Source organism: Balaenoptera physalus (genome assembly GCF_965194825.1).
Source record: "Balaenoptera physalus genome assembly, chromosome: 6".
Lineage (NCBI taxonomy): Eukaryota > Metazoa > Chordata > Mammalia > Artiodactyla > Balaenopteridae > Balaenoptera > Balaenoptera physalus.
This window is the reverse complement of record NC_138885.1, coordinates 82,198,486-82,214,063: the sequence shown is the minus strand read 5'-3', so window position 1 is coordinate 82,214,063 and position 15,578 is coordinate 82,198,486. Positions and strand designations below refer to the sequence as shown.

Here is a 15,578-nt window from a genome sequence, read left to right as displayed (position 1 = left end):
AATTAGGAAGCTCTGTTTTAAAGTCCTAGCTAGCAGGTTTTCTTATCTACATTTCACCAAACCTCCTGAGTTGTCAAGTCTTGGTCCTCAGAGCTGTGGGGAACCACCAGGACGGGGGCCTGGGGGTAATACTCAGCTTGTCGTAGTCCAGGAAATGGTGCTTAAAACTTTGCATCTCCCGGGCGGAACTCACCTTTCTGCTCCCAGCCTGCTTCTTATGGTCTCTGACTGAGACAACTCCTTCACATCCCCCCCCCCCACCCCATTATCGGGCTTTCACTCACTAGCAAGTCCAGCTGATCCATTCTGTCTTCTCTCTCAGATTCATTTTTTAGGTGCATCCCCTGTATTATTGTTTATTAATCAGTCTAATAATTGTATCTAGTCTCATTTCTATCTGTGATGGAAAGATCAAGAAATAGTTTGAACATAATCAACTATACTCCAATATAAAATTAAAAAGTTAAAAAAATAAATCAAATCAAAACAAAACAAACAAACAAAAAGAAACAGTTTGATATTTGGAAGTAAAGAGATAGCAGATACCAGAAGAGTTAGAATGCAAAGAATTTGCCCCTAGGGAGCAGGAATTGGGGGAGGGGGGGTGGCACAGGAGACTGCTGTTTTTGTGACACAGCAATATGCCTCTACAACCTAAATCTAGTCCACTTTCCACTTGGCTGCCACGGAGATGATCCTACATCACACCTCTCAATAGGTTGCTTGCTTAAAAGCTTTCACTGGCTCCCAGGTCCTATCAAGAGCAAGCTCCTGGGCATGGCTTTCAAGGCCTCTCTCCCCCTCCCATCTGTCAATCCTGCCCCCTCACACTTGACATGCCATTTTACCACACCACATCTAGTTTCCTAAATGCACAAACTAGTTTCATTCCTTTGTGCCTTTATACAGGTTATTTCTTTTGCCTGGAGTATTCTCATGCTGCTGTGATAATAGCTAATGGCATGAGGCTAAGTGCTTTTTGTGTTCTATAGCTGTTCATTCTTATATCAACCCTGTGGTAGGATTACTGTTATCTCAATAAATAATAAAACTGTGACTTAGAGAGGTTAAGTAATTTACTCAAATATGTAGCATATGGTGAGGCCAAATTTGAACCCAGCTATATGACTCCAGGACTCACATTATTTTACCTGTTCATACTTTAAAAACTTTTCTCAGACACTAAATTTGAGCAGGATTTAAATTGTAAAATGTTTTAAAAGTCTTCAAAGTGCAAGGAGAAAATATAAGTGAATTGCTTTTCATCTCAAAGTAAGCATGGAACAAAGGACAAAATTACAAAGGAAAAGTGACAGATTTGACTATAGAATTTTTAACTTCTTTCATCAAAAAGGCCCATAGAGTAAAATTAAAAGACAAGTAAAAATTATCCAAAAATGTGCAATATATATGAAAGATAAGAGAGTAACATCCTCCTTTAATAAAACGGTCTTACAAAGAAAATATAAATATCTTGTTTTTAAAAATGGGAAAAAATGTAAATTAGTTAAATCATGAAAGTAGAATGCAAATGGCCAAACATATTTTTAAGGGAAGTGAAAATGTAAAATGATAATGCACCTTCAAGTTGACTGAAAATAAAAGAATAGAGCTAGTGATTTGGGCCAGCGACCCTTGAGGCAGGATGTGTGGTAGGTGAGCAAGCTCCCTGCTGAGAAGGGCATAAATTGCTTCAATGTTTCTGGAGGGCAATTTGGCAGAATGCAGTAAAAGCCTCAAAAATGCTCACACCCTTTGACTCAAAAATTACATTTCTGGGAATTCATAATGCAGGGATTGACAAATATTTTCTATAAAAGTCCAGATAGTAAATACTTCAAGGCTTTGCAGGCCACATGTGTCTTTCTTGCTTTTCTTCTTTGTGTGTGTGCTTTTTTTCTTTAACCCTGAAAAAATGTGAAAGCTATTAGCTTGAGGGCTGTAGAAAAACTAGTTGTGGCCTGAAATTGGCCTGAGGTCAGTAATGTGTGCAGTGTTGACTGCAAGAAAGTTCATCACAGTGGATTTGGTTAATAGCCAAAAGGATAAAGCAACTAAATGTCTGAGGATAGAAATTAGCTACAACCAGGTGTGAAACAAGTTTTTTAAAGTTTTAAATGTTTAAAAAATTTTCAGAATGATATTTATTGCATGAGATAGTATTCATGATTTGTTAAGTGGAAAAATACAGTTTACCAAAGAATATCTGTTATCCCCAATACAACATAATCATGTGTATCTACGCATAGAAGAAGAACTGGAAAGATATAAACACCCTAAGATGTTGATAGTGGTCTTGGGGTGGGGGTGAGATTGTAGATATTTGGGTTTTTTTGTTGTATGTATGTGTTTCCAATAGTGAATATGTATTGTTTTTGTAATAAGTAAAAATACAAGAAACTTTGCTTGGGCAGCAACAAGGCCCTTAGTTGTCAGTTTGAGAAAATCTTCCCCAAATTCCCTTCCCCTGTCTCTGTGTGCTCCCTGAACACATCATGATCTTTTTTTTTTTCCTAACAAAATGATTCTTTTATTGCTATTTTTTTTATAACGATCTTTTGACTACCATTATTTACTTAATTGAAGAATGGTTAATACCTTCGTTTAGTTATGCATTCCTCTTTTATTGGACATCTGGGTTCCCAGTATTTCACTATTGTAAGTATGCTGGTTATTTTCTACTTGCTGTCTGCCAGATCCATTTTCCTTCCTTCTCTGCTGGACTCTGTGCCTCAGAAGGCAGAACTTTCATAGACTATTTTCTCTGGGTTCTCTTGCCGACTGGCTTCCCGTTAGGATTGACCAGTGGGTGATACCAAAAGCAGGTTGGAGAGTGGAAAATGGGAAAAGGTTGGGGTATTTCTTCCCACCTCTTTTGCTGCTTTGGTCCTCTAAGGCTCCTGTAAGGCAGCCCCTACCGCTTTGCTAATTTGATCTCCTCCCCTTATCCCTTCAGTCCTAGCAGTGGTAACAGCTTCTTACTGTTGCAAGAGGCTGGATACCTTCACATCGAATTGTTTCCCTTCACCCAACCCTAAACCTAACCCAAAATTTATGTAAAGAGTCAGTTCAATAAAATCTCTTCTGTCGGAACACCTAAGTGGAAGTTGATTCCTGTTAGGACAGACTGATGTATTAAAGAACACTGGTGAGGGACTTCCTTGGTGGTCCAGTGATAAAGAATCCGCCTTCCAATGCAGGGGACCCAGGTCCCATCCCTGATTGGGGAACTAAGATCCCACATGCAGTAGGGCAACTAAGCCCCTGTGCCTCAACTAGAGAGTCCGAGTGCTGCAAACTACAGAGCCCACGTGCTCTGGAGCCTGTGTGCCACAACTAGAGAGAGAAAACCCGCACCAACTAGAGAGCTCGCGTGCCACAACAAAAGATCCTGCATGCCGCAAAGAAGACCCAACGCAGACAAAAAAAAAAAAAAAAAAAAGAACGCTGGTGAACATCATGGATCAAAAATCTTTTATTTCTTATGCAACAGGCCCTGTATTCTCACATTTTACATCTGAGCTTTTGACTATTTGCAAGGTAATTATAGAATGATTTACAAGTTTCCTGAAGCAGGAATTTGAATTACTGTGAGGCCAGTGTTTGCGAATGTAACATTCTGACTATTGTTCTCCACTTCTCCAGACACTTTTTGAGAAGACTCCATTGCATTTTATTGAAGAAATCATATACTACAATATAGTGGTGTTCAAATTTTGATGTTTTCAGTGGAATCCGTAAGAAAATATTTGTAAATATCAAGCCTAACATGTAAATGAGATAAAAGTCACATACAGATTTGGGGGAACCTTCTTTCTCATCTTTGAGGCAGACTCAGGACATCCCTGCAGAATTCCTGGGCCCCTTGGAACACATTTTGAAAATACAGATTTGGAGAGTCCAAGAGTCTGGAAGATATATCCTTCATAAGTATCAAGTGTCTATTTTATTTCTCTAGGTTAGATTCCTAGAATTACATGGTCAACCATATGACTTTGCCGATTGCCCTTCAAAACACTCTTCACTGTGAATGGTGTTGCTTTCCTCATTACTGCATCTATTATCAAATACACACAAACAAAAAACATTTCCTAATTTCTCATTATAGTTTTAATTGCATTTTAATTATTTTTGAGAGTTTTTTTTTCCTTGTCTATTTGTCATTTGTATTTCCTTTTCTCCTCTTCCTTCCCACCATTTTTTAGCAGCCTTTTCATGTTCAACCATTTCTCTATTCATTCAGTACATATTAATTCCTTATATCTGGGTATTATGCTAATGAATTTAAATGACAAACAATACAGTTATGTCTCCGCCCTCACGGAGCTCACAAACTAGCAATATTTGAGCCTTACTATTTATCTTGTTTAATTCAATTAACAATATAGTAGTTTGGCAACCCTTTGTCACTTTTGTTATGAATAATTTTCTTAGTTTGCCTTTTATTGACGGGTGTTTATTATTTACAAATTAAAAAATGTTTAATGTAGTCAAATCTATGGATCTTTGTTTTTATGCCTGGAAAATCCTTTTAAAACCAAAGATCAGATCAATATTCACTTATATTTCTCCTGATATTTTTTACTATTTGAATTTTTAGATTTAAGTCTTTAATAATCTGGAAGTTATTTTGAGAAGCTCTAAATTGATTTCCCCCCACCCAAATATCTAATTTTATTTTTCTAATATCCAAATAGCCAATTTTCCTGACATCATTACTGAACAGATATCTTTTTCCCACTAATCTCTGATGACAAATACATCATGTATTAAGCTCTTTTATACCCTAGGCTATATTGGGTCCTCTATTTTCTTTCATTCATCTGCCTTTGGATTACTGTGCCAATGGCAAAGTTTTTAATAGCAAATGGGTAATTCTCCACCAAAATTCACTCTTTCCAAATATTCAAAATATTTATGTTTTCAGATGAAATTTATTAACTAACTTCTTATTATAAAAGTAATGCATTATGAAGACAAGTTGTGGAAACTTTGCGAAAACGTGAAAAAATATAAAGAATGAAACAAAACCCATACCAAATTCTATGACCATTAACATTTTGGAGTATAACTTGCCATCTTCTCTGTGTGTTTATGTATATATTATTATATATTATACTGTTTTGTAAACTGCTGTTTAATCATCATATATGAGCATTTCACCATGTCATTAAATATTCCTTTGAAATATGATTTTTAATGACACATTAGCCGAGGCCTCTAGCATAAGGGTCAATAGCAGAGTGTCAGCAGGCAGCTCTCACAGCCTCCTAGACTCAGTCATATCCTTTACTCAGTCATAGCAAACTAGCATTGAGGTCACCAATTGTTGTCACATGGATCAACATTGCATGCCTGCCACTGTCATACCTCATAGCTTGAAATCAGCTGTTGGAAACTTGAAATTGGTTTTGACTGTAATTCACTGGATTATAATGAGTTTTGGAGCATTTGCCACCTATAGCTCATCTGTTAGGCGTATGTAAAAATGACTCAACCGTAAGATGTTAGGTAGCTAACAGATAGGCAAAAATGTAGGTTACTCACACAAGAACTAAATTTGAATTTATTTAGTGTAAGAGATTCCTAGCACCATATTGCACAATCTTATTTTTGTGTTCCCTTAAAAATCATTAACTAGGGCTTCCCCAGTGGCACAGTGGTTAAGAACCTGTCTGCCAACGCAGGCGACATGAGCTCGAGCCCTCGTCCGGGAAGATCCCATATGCTGCAGAGCAACTAAGCCCGTGCGCCACAACTACTGAGCCCGCATGCCCTAGAGCCCGTGCTCTGCAAAAAGAGAAGCCACCACAATAAAGGCGCGCACCACAATGAAGAGTAGCCCCCACTCGCCACAACTAGAGAAAGCCCGAGCGCAGCAACAAAGACCCAATGCAGCCAAAAATAAATAAATAAATAAAACAAATAAATTTTTAAAAATCATTAACTAATATAAGTCGTTTATACTTTCCTTAGAAAAGGCTGAACAACTCTCATGAAAACAAAGCATATCCATGATTTTCTTAAAGATTTGGGGAAGAATCCTTAACATCTGTGATAGAATATTTAAAACTCCTTGAGTTTTTCTTAAATTACAGTGCAAATTTACTAAACTATATAAACTAGGGGGCTTTGAGCGTGGTATTGAGGGCTACATGTAGCTGAGATCCTACGAAAGCAAAGGGTAAATTTCTAGAACAAGTCATGCAGATATATTTATAAGCACTTTCCAATGTATGGGAACATAGGCTTATCTCTAACAAAGTTTCACCAGGCCTGAGTGTTTATCTTTACTCTCTCACACCCTATACACACAAACACATACACATGTAGTATATATACTTAAAACTTCATAAAATAGGAATTATCTTTTTTTTTTCACTTACCTTTCCACAGAAGGGTTGCTTACTGAATTCCAAGATGTAAAATATAATAAATGCCAAAGTCTTGAAGTATATAGTTACTTAGGATCTGAGTTTCCCTCTGTCTCAAGGGAATTAAAAGCTGGAATCTGAGAGCAAAAAGTTCAGGGAAGGGACTCTGGATTGCCTTCCCCTGTGCTTCATCTGAACACTTTTTTAGTAAACTGCCCAGCCCAGCCCCTACTGATTAGGTGTACAATTCTCTGCCATTCAGTACAAAGTTTTTCCTCTGGAACAAGCATGTTATCAATGAGTCATTTCCTCCAATTGTTAGACTTTCCTGAATATTTTCTTGTTTACTTTAGCCATCCATGGAAGACCCTAAAATCAACTTATGTTGGAGACTCCCTGATACTCTTTAGTTTGTAAAACAATTTCCTGCGTATTTTGTTATCTTGAGTATTTATATCCTCATTGCTTATTCCTTTTGTGTATTTTGCTTTGGAATACATTTGCCTAGCTTTTTTTAGAACTGTTAATTTTGTAATCTATCTTTTGGATATTACAGGGTACGTGTGAATGTGACACTAATTTCATAGGGAAAAGTGCATTAAAATTCTTTAAACCTCTTAGGCATTCAAAAATAGAACTTTAAGAAGCTTGTTTAAAACATCTGACATGCAGAATCAAATTCTTTTCCAAAACCACACCCTCCATACCTCATGTTACCAAATTATTCTGGTAAAAACTTAAGCCAGGGCTTCCCTGGTGACGCAGTGGTTAGGAATCGCCTGCCAATGCAGGGGACACGGGTTTGAGCCCTGGTCGGGGAAGATCCCACATGCTGCGGAGCAACTAAGCCCGTGCACCACAACTACTGAGCCTGCGCTCGAGAGCCCACGTGCCACAACTACTGAAGCCTGCACACCTAGAGTCCATGCTCTGCAACAAGAGAAGTCACCACAATGAGAAACCCGCACACCGCAACAAAGAGTAGCTCCTGCTCGCCACAACTAGAGAAAGCCCACGCGCAGCAACAAAGATCCAACGCAGCCAAAAATAAATAAATAAAATAAATAAATTTATAAAAAAAAACCCAAAACTTAAGCCAACAAGAGACTGGAAAGGCAAGAGGAGACAAGAAGTAGATCTCTCATATGCAAATTATACTGTGTTTTTATTTTGTTAAGTAACTTCCTTCTATGATACATAAAGTTCATCATTATTTAGGTAATATTAGGAGACAAATATATTTTGCCAATGGGGTTGTACTATTACTCCTAACACCTCACAACTTAAAAATAATTTTAGCTTTCATAATGTCTTCACAGATATTGAACTTTTGATCCTAAATGCTTTTCACAAGTTTTTCCTTATAGAATGTACTGTCACTGAAATGTTTACTAAAATGTTTGCTTATTGTGATTAATTTTGAGTTTCCACAAATGAAATGTTATAAATGGGAAGAAAACATTGGAAAATTAGAAAGAACATGTACTTGTCTCCTGTTTTTGTTGTTGTTGTTCACATAGTTCTTTTTTTTTTAACACTTAAAAAAAAATACATATTTATTTATTTATTTTGGCTGCGCCGGGTCTTTGTTGTGGCATGCGGACTTCTTAATTTCGGCATGCTTGCAGGATCTAGTTCCCTGACCATGGATCGAACCCGGGTCCCCTGCATTGGGAGTGCGGAGTCTTACCTACTGGACCACCAGGGAAGTCCCAGTTCTTTTCGTCATAGATATTTTTCCTCCCCTTTTTTCACAAGAAAAGTTAAATATATTACCTGACATATACAGTTAAATTTTATCTTGGAAATAGCAACAAATGTGGTTCAGCTGATGCTTCTGTGAGGACCAATGAGTTAAATGAAAGTTGCAGACTATTGCTTGACACCAAGATGAGGAAAAGGACGCTAATTCCCAGTCACCATGCACTTCTCCATTGCCATTTCTGGTCTCCTGCCCACCATCCCTTTAGATAGTCTTATCTCCTGGGTGATTACGGAGGTTTTGTCCTCAACATACTCCAGGGTCTAGGAGGAGATGAGTGTACAGCAGCAGCTGTCTCTCATTTGTTGTTGTTGAAGTCACAACTTAAAACTTGAAAAAAAGCAATCTTTGATGTTACCATTTACCGTAAATTTTTCATCAGCTGCAAATTATTTCCTACCTCATCCCTGGATCTTAAAAACACATATGAAACATTGTTGTCTTGCCTTGCACTGTCTTTTCTTTTTAAGTGAGTATTTTGCTCCTAAATATAGGCAGAAATTTTACAAATTTTGATTGATCTTACCACTAATAACATAGGATGTGTTGTTTTGGTTTTTTAATTTAGGGTTTGGAGGCAAGGGTCTCAAAGGAGGGTTTCTGAGCATTGCAGCTGCACAGAACACTGATATTCACAATTTTCTCTTTCCTTACCCTCTATCTTTATCTTCCATTGGGAAAGTGAATATAGCATTAAGAATAGTAGCAAGCCTCACCAACCAAACACCAGACAATACAAAAGTGACTCTGAAAGGACTCAAAGTCTTCCCATATGAGTGGAAGAGCATACTATTTCAACAGTCATTTGATTTTATTTCTCCTCCTCCAAAGAAATACCAAATATTAAGAAATCCAATGTTCATAAGAGGGAAGTATATGAATACTTTAAGGCAAATTTTAATTTATTTACATATTATTATTGCTGTGTATAGATACATACAATTCTAGGGAATTGTAGGGAAACCTAGAAGAGTTTAAAGGCTATAATTATTACAAAAGATTTTCCTGATTACATAGGTCCCGGTTGGACTTGCTAACATCACAGTATTTGTAACTCTACTTACCAAACTTGGTAGGGCAGGTCAATTCACTCATTTACTCACTGGGGGACGTTTTAGTGGTAATTTAAAATATTTATTGCTAAACTGAGCTCCTCAAGACTGTATCGATATAATATCCATATTTTAAAATAATGAAGATAATTTGACATTGCATATTAGAAATATGCGAATTATTAGAAATAGGCAAATAGACATTTGTACTATTATTATGTACCAAGGTTTACGTTTTTTGAAAATACAGAGCTTTATAATATCAGTATTATATCTTATGTTGTGTATGTAAGAGTTATGCATGTATTTTAATTTTAATTATTAAGGACACAGTTTTACATGCAAAATCAAGCAATGTATGAAAGTTTTTTTGCAAGAAATCTGTTTTGGAGGCACTACCTTATGGAAAAACGTAAGCCTTTCAATCTTCTTTGATGTGATACATTCATCACCTGGTGGCAACTTACCAGAAACCCAGTGCATGTAGTAAAGAAAAAACTCATCCCAAAAGTATTTTGGGAATTACCTATAAAGAGAAATGTGGTATGTTTTGTGTAATTTTTTTTAAAATAAATTTATTTATGTTATTTATTTATTATTTGGCTGTGTTGGGTCTTCATTGCTGTGCGCGGGCTTTCTCTAGTTGCGCCAAGCGGGGGCTACTCTTTGTTGTGGTGCCTGGGCTTCTCATTGCGGTGGCTTCTCTTGTTGTGGAGCACGGGCTCCAGGTGCACAGGCTTCAGGAGTTGTGGCACACGGGCTCAGTAGTTGTGGCCTGTGGGCTTAGTTGCTCCGCAGCATGTGGCATCTTCCCTGACCAGGGATCAAACCTGTGTCCCCTGCATTGGCAGGCAATTCTTAACCACTGCGCCACCAGGGAAGCCCTGTAATATTTTTTATGTCCTTAAAAATCACTTTTATTTTTGTTACAAAACAATTATTTACTCTCAAGAGAAACAATAGAAAATATAAATAATAATAGAGAAGTGATGAGTCTCCCCTATTTCCACCACCAGCCAAGGATAACTGCTGCTAACATTTTGGGTATATATTCTTCTAGAATGTTTCTATGCATACACATACACATTTTTTTCTAACAGAAACCATCTTTGTTTTTGAAATTTCCTATTTTATTAATGCTCCTATCTTTATCAGCTGTTCTTTGAATCAGTACACTGGGCATGGATACTGGTTGATGATCTGAGAAATAACCCATCATTGCCTGCCAAACCCACCTAATCCTGGAACTCATAAACATCCCCAGTATCCAAATAGATGGTTAAATCCCAGGGCCTCATGATCCAAGGTGACCCATTTATAGCTCAAAAAAGTTAAACCAGGTTAATCAGATTGTTATGCTGAGTTCAGAAAATGAGAAACAGATTGGCCAGTTAGTAAGTTTGACAAAAGCAAAATGAATAAGTAAATAAATAATGATTTAAAAGCGATATTGTGAGATGCTGTCACGAAGTAGAGTTGGGCTCAAACAAACCAAGACAAGTCAAAACCTCTTAAAAGTCAAGTTAGTATGAAGGTGTAGAAAAGATATAAGAAAGGATGTGGGGAGCCAGACAAACTGGCCATGTTTCAAAGTGATACTGATAGAATTCAAATCTGATTTTGTCATGTTTCTGCTTAAATACCCGTAAGGTAGCTTCATAGACCCTTTGTGATCTGATACCATCCTGTCACTCCTTGCCACTATCAGAATGCTGGAGTCATTTTTTTTTTTTTTTAACATCTTTATTGAAGTATAATTGCTTTACAATGGTGTGTTAGTTTCTGCTTTAAAACAAAGTGAATCAGTTATTGGAGTCATGTTTTGTTTCATCTCTGCAGAGTTTTCCTATATCTAAAACAGTCAGTTCTTCTGAGTAGCTTTCTCTGATTCTTAGACTATGACAGGTGGTCCTGCTATGTGCTTCCATAGCACCATGTAACCTCCAAGGCTGCAGGGCCCAACACCTAACATAGCACCTAGATCATAATAGGCCTTCACTGACTATATAAAGCACCAAGAGAGAAGCAGACATTCCACAAGTCTGTGTGAGATTCCATGTGACCAAAGAAAGAGGGCAATGAAAAGAAAGGGCACCCAGATGTGGCTCATATGTAATCAATATTTTAAAAAAAAATTTTTTTAAAGTACTGGTTCAGTTGTAAAATTTAAATTAAAAATAATTCAGTTCCTCAGTTGTACTAGACGCATTTGAAGTGCTCAGTAGTCACTTGTGTCTGATGTTGAACAACATAGCTATAGACAACTGTGAGAGTTTTTAGCAGCTAAATAAAAAGTCAAAAGTGGCATCCTAGGAAGATTTGTTATCAGTAAAATGCAGAGTGAATTGAAGGATGTGATGGTTGAGAGAGAAGAGAGAAGTTATATCTGGAATGAATTCCATGTGGGTACTAGAATGGTAGCACTGGGGTGTTAAGAGGAGTGGGCAAATCTGAGAGATGTTTCAGAGAAATAATTGGCATGCCTCGATGACTGATTGGCAATGAGAGAAAGAAAAAACTATTCAAGAGTGGTAGCCAGGGACTTCCCTGGTGGCACAGTGGTTGAGAATCCGTGTGCCAATGCAGGGGACACAGGTTCAATCCCTGGTCTGGGAAGATCCCACATGCTGTGGAGCAACAAAGCCCATGCGCCACAACTACTGAGTCTGCACTCTAGAGCCCACGAGCTACAACTACTGAGCCCACGTGTCCTAGAGCCTGTGCTCTGCAAAAAGAGAAGCCACCGCAATAAACACGCGCACCACAACGAAGAGTAGCCCCCACTTGACGCAACTAGAGAAAGCCCATGTGCAGCAACGAAGACCCAATGCAGTCAAAAAAAAAAAAAAAGAGTGGTAGCCAGCCTCCAAACCGCCCTCAATGATCCTTGCCTCCTAGTATTCACACCCTGGTGGGTGTAGTCCCCTCCCACACTGTACCGGGGTAGTATGTGTGACCTAGAGAATAAGGCAGTAGTGATGGTACATCACTTCCAAGATTAAGTTATAAGAGATATGGTGGCTTCTGTCTTGGTGGTTCTCTCTTTTGGATCACTTACTCTGGAAGAAGCCAGCTGCTATATTGTGAGCAGCCCTGTGGAGAGGCCCCTATGGCGAGGGACTGAAGGCTGCCAACAAGCTTGTCAGTGAGTTTGGAAGTGGGTCCTTCTGCCCCAGTTGAGCATTCAGATGACCGCCGTCCCAGCCAACACCTTGACTGCAACCTCAGCAAAGACTCTAAGCCAGAACCACCAAGCTAAGCCTCTTTCTGATTCCTGAGTCTCAGAATCAGAGAGATAAGAAATGTTTGTTGTTTTAAGCTGCTAAACTTTGGGGTAATTTGTAACAGCAATTGATAATTATTGCATCAAACCTTAATAAAAAGATAACCCAATTTAAAAAATGAGCAAGAGATTTGAACAGCCACTTTACAAAAGAAGATAATAAGTATATGAAAAAGTGCTCAATATCATTAGATACAAGGGAAATGCAAATGAAAACCACAATGAGTAATACTATACACACACCAGCAGGATAAAATTAAAAAGACTGACAGCACAAAATGTTGATGAGGTTGTGGAGCACTACATTTCTTTTTTTTAAATTGAGATATAATTCACATATCATACAATTTACCAATTTAAAGTATGTAATTCAGTGGCTTTTAGTATAGTGCAACCATTACAATATATTTTAGAATATTTTTATTACACCAAAAAGACACCCACATGACTTAGCTGTCACCCTCCAGTTGTCCCACCACTCCTACCAAGACCTAGGCAGCCACTAGTCTACTTTCTGTCTCTATACATTTGCTTATTCTAGACACTCATATTAATGGAATCATACAAAATGTGGTCGATTGTGACTGGCTTCTTTTCACTTTGCAGTGTTTTCAAAGTTCATCCATGTGGTAGCTTGTATCAGCAGTTCATTTCTTTTAATTGTCAAATAATATTTTATTGTGTGGATATATCACTTAAAAAAATCCACCAGTTAGACATATGGGTCAACATTTTAGTGATTATGAATAATGCTCCTATAAAGATTTGTGTGGATTATGTTTTCATTTCTCTTGGGTGTATATCCAGGAGAGGAATTGCTAGGTCTCATGGTAACTCTATGTTTAACCATTTGAGGGACTGTCAGACTTTTTTCCTGAAATGGCCATGGCATTTTACATTCCTACCAGCATTGTATTCAGGATTCCAAATTCTCCACCAACACCTGTTATTTTCTGTCTTTTTGATAGCCATCCTGGCAGGTGCGAAGTCATATCTTATCTTGGTCTTGATTTGCACTTCCCTGATGGCCAAGCATGTTGAGCACCTTGTCATATGATTATTGATCATTTGTACATCTTCTCTGGAGAACTGTCATTTTTTTTTTCATAAATTTATTTATTTATTTTTGGCTGTGTTGGGCTTTTGTTGCTGCACGTGGGCTTTCTCTAGTTGTGGCGAGTGGGGGCTACTCTTCGTTGCGGTGCGCGGGCTTCTCATTGCGGTGGCTTCTCTTGTTGCGGAGCACAGGCTCTAGGCGCGCGGGCTTCAGTAGCTGTGGCGCAGGGGCTTAGTTGCTCTGCAGCATGTGGGATCTTCCCAGACCAGGGATTGAACCCGTGTCCCCTGCATTGGCAGGCAGATTCTTACCCAATGCGCCACCAGGGAAGTCCCAGGAGAACTGTCTTTTCAATCCATCGTCCGTCTAAAAAATAGGGCTATTTGTCCTTTTTTATTATTGAGTTGTAATAGTTCTTTACATATTGTAGATACCAGCTCCTTATCAAATATATCATTTGCAAATTTGTTTCCCTTTCTGTGGATTGTCTGCAACTAGAATTCTTAGTCCAAAATAATACAAACACTTTTGAGAAAGGTCCTGGGTTACATAATTTGCCCAAATTCACTAAACTATTCACTAAACTAGCACACTAAACTAGTGTGCTAAAGGCAGGTCAGGACCGACATAATTTATGGGGCTTAGTGAAAAATGAAAATGCAGAGTCCCTTGTTCAAAAATTATTAAAAGCAGAGCATTAAACCAAAGGCAGATTCCTTCTAAGCATGGGGCCTTGTGAGACACAGGTTACACACACATGAAGCTAGGGGGACAGGGAAGATTTGAATCTTGGGCTTGCAGGAAAGCCCTTGGTCTTTCCAGTAAACCATGCTGATGATTGTTCATTTTTTGTGCACGCTGAATGAGGGTGATGTCAAACAGCAATTTCCCACAGCAGGTTAAAAACTGAATTGTAGGTCAGGAGTTCTTTCTGTGATGCCTGTTTGCCCTCTGTTCAATAGGTATTTGGTAATTATATTTGACTAGGTAGAAAGGTAATTTTTGACCAAAGGCTTGGCAGTATATTCTCAGATGTCAACTTGCTAAGACTAACTCCTTTAAATTCCCTCTCTCTGAAATTCTTCCCTGAATTCCTCCTTCCTGATAAATGTGTCAGTGGTTCAGTGGTGATGAAATGTTTGCTGCTGGACATCTGGGTGTATCTGGACGCAGAGGAACATTCTTCTGTATCTACATAATAGTTGATACTAGTGGTTGAGTCAAATTTTAGTTTCATTCAAGAGTAGGCTACTTTCTAGATGCAATTTTATGCTTTTGCTGATAACAGTAACTTTTAGTTTAGTTGAAGACATATATATCACCTCTTAAGGAGACAATTCTTGTCTGTCATTAAGGAAGATTGGGGAACTATAACTTTTCCAAAAAACCGGAAATATCTCAATCCTAATATGAAAGAAATTCTGCTATGTTAGGCTAGGAATAAATGACAGTAAATGTCCTCCTCTTATCACGTGTATTTCATCTGCTTGATTCTCAGAATAGAATACTAATCTTAGGGACTTCCCTGGCGGTCCAGTGGTTCGATCCCTGGTTGGGGGACTAAGATCCCGCAAGCCGCACAGCACAGCCAAAAAAAAAAAAAAAAAAGAATACTAAGTTTACTTTTTAAATGTTTTTTGGCCGCGCCGTAGGGCATGAGGGACCTTAGTTCCTCAACCAGGGATGCAACCCCTGCCCCTTGCAGTGGAAGAGCGGAGTCTTAACCACTGGACCGCCAGGGAAGTCCCAAGTTTACATTTTTAGTTTTAAAAAATCTTAAGATTCCAGAAAAGTCTTTCCTGTCAGTCTCTGCTATTCAAACTAAGCTGGCTAGGACACTTCGGTTTTTCCCAGGAGAGCCCCTAGCGAGCAAACTCTTCCCTCCGGTTCAGCCCGCCTCTGCTCTCTGACCGCTCCTTCAGCCCTGCCCCGCCTCGCCCGCCGCCTGCACCCCGGCCCGGCCCCTCCCCTCCCCTCCCCTCCCCTCCCCTCCCCTCCCCTCCCCTCCCCTCCCCTCCCCTCCCCTCCCCTCCCCTCCCCTCCCCTCCCC

General features: G+C 38.7%; 1 protein-coding gene across 1 annotated transcript in view; it reads right to left on the bottom strand.

Moving 5' to 3' along the window:
- The window catches only part of INPP1 (inositol polyphosphate-1-phosphatase), a 34,139-nt gene extending 26,199 nt beyond the window's left edge, over positions 1-7,940 (bottom strand). The window contains exon 1 of the mRNA XM_082467239.1: positions 6,387-7,940. The gene's annotated coding sequence lies outside the window, so the exon portion shown is untranslated. The remainder of the gene's footprint in view (positions 1-6,386) is intronic.
- Positions 7,941-15,578: the final 7,638 nt, after the last annotated feature.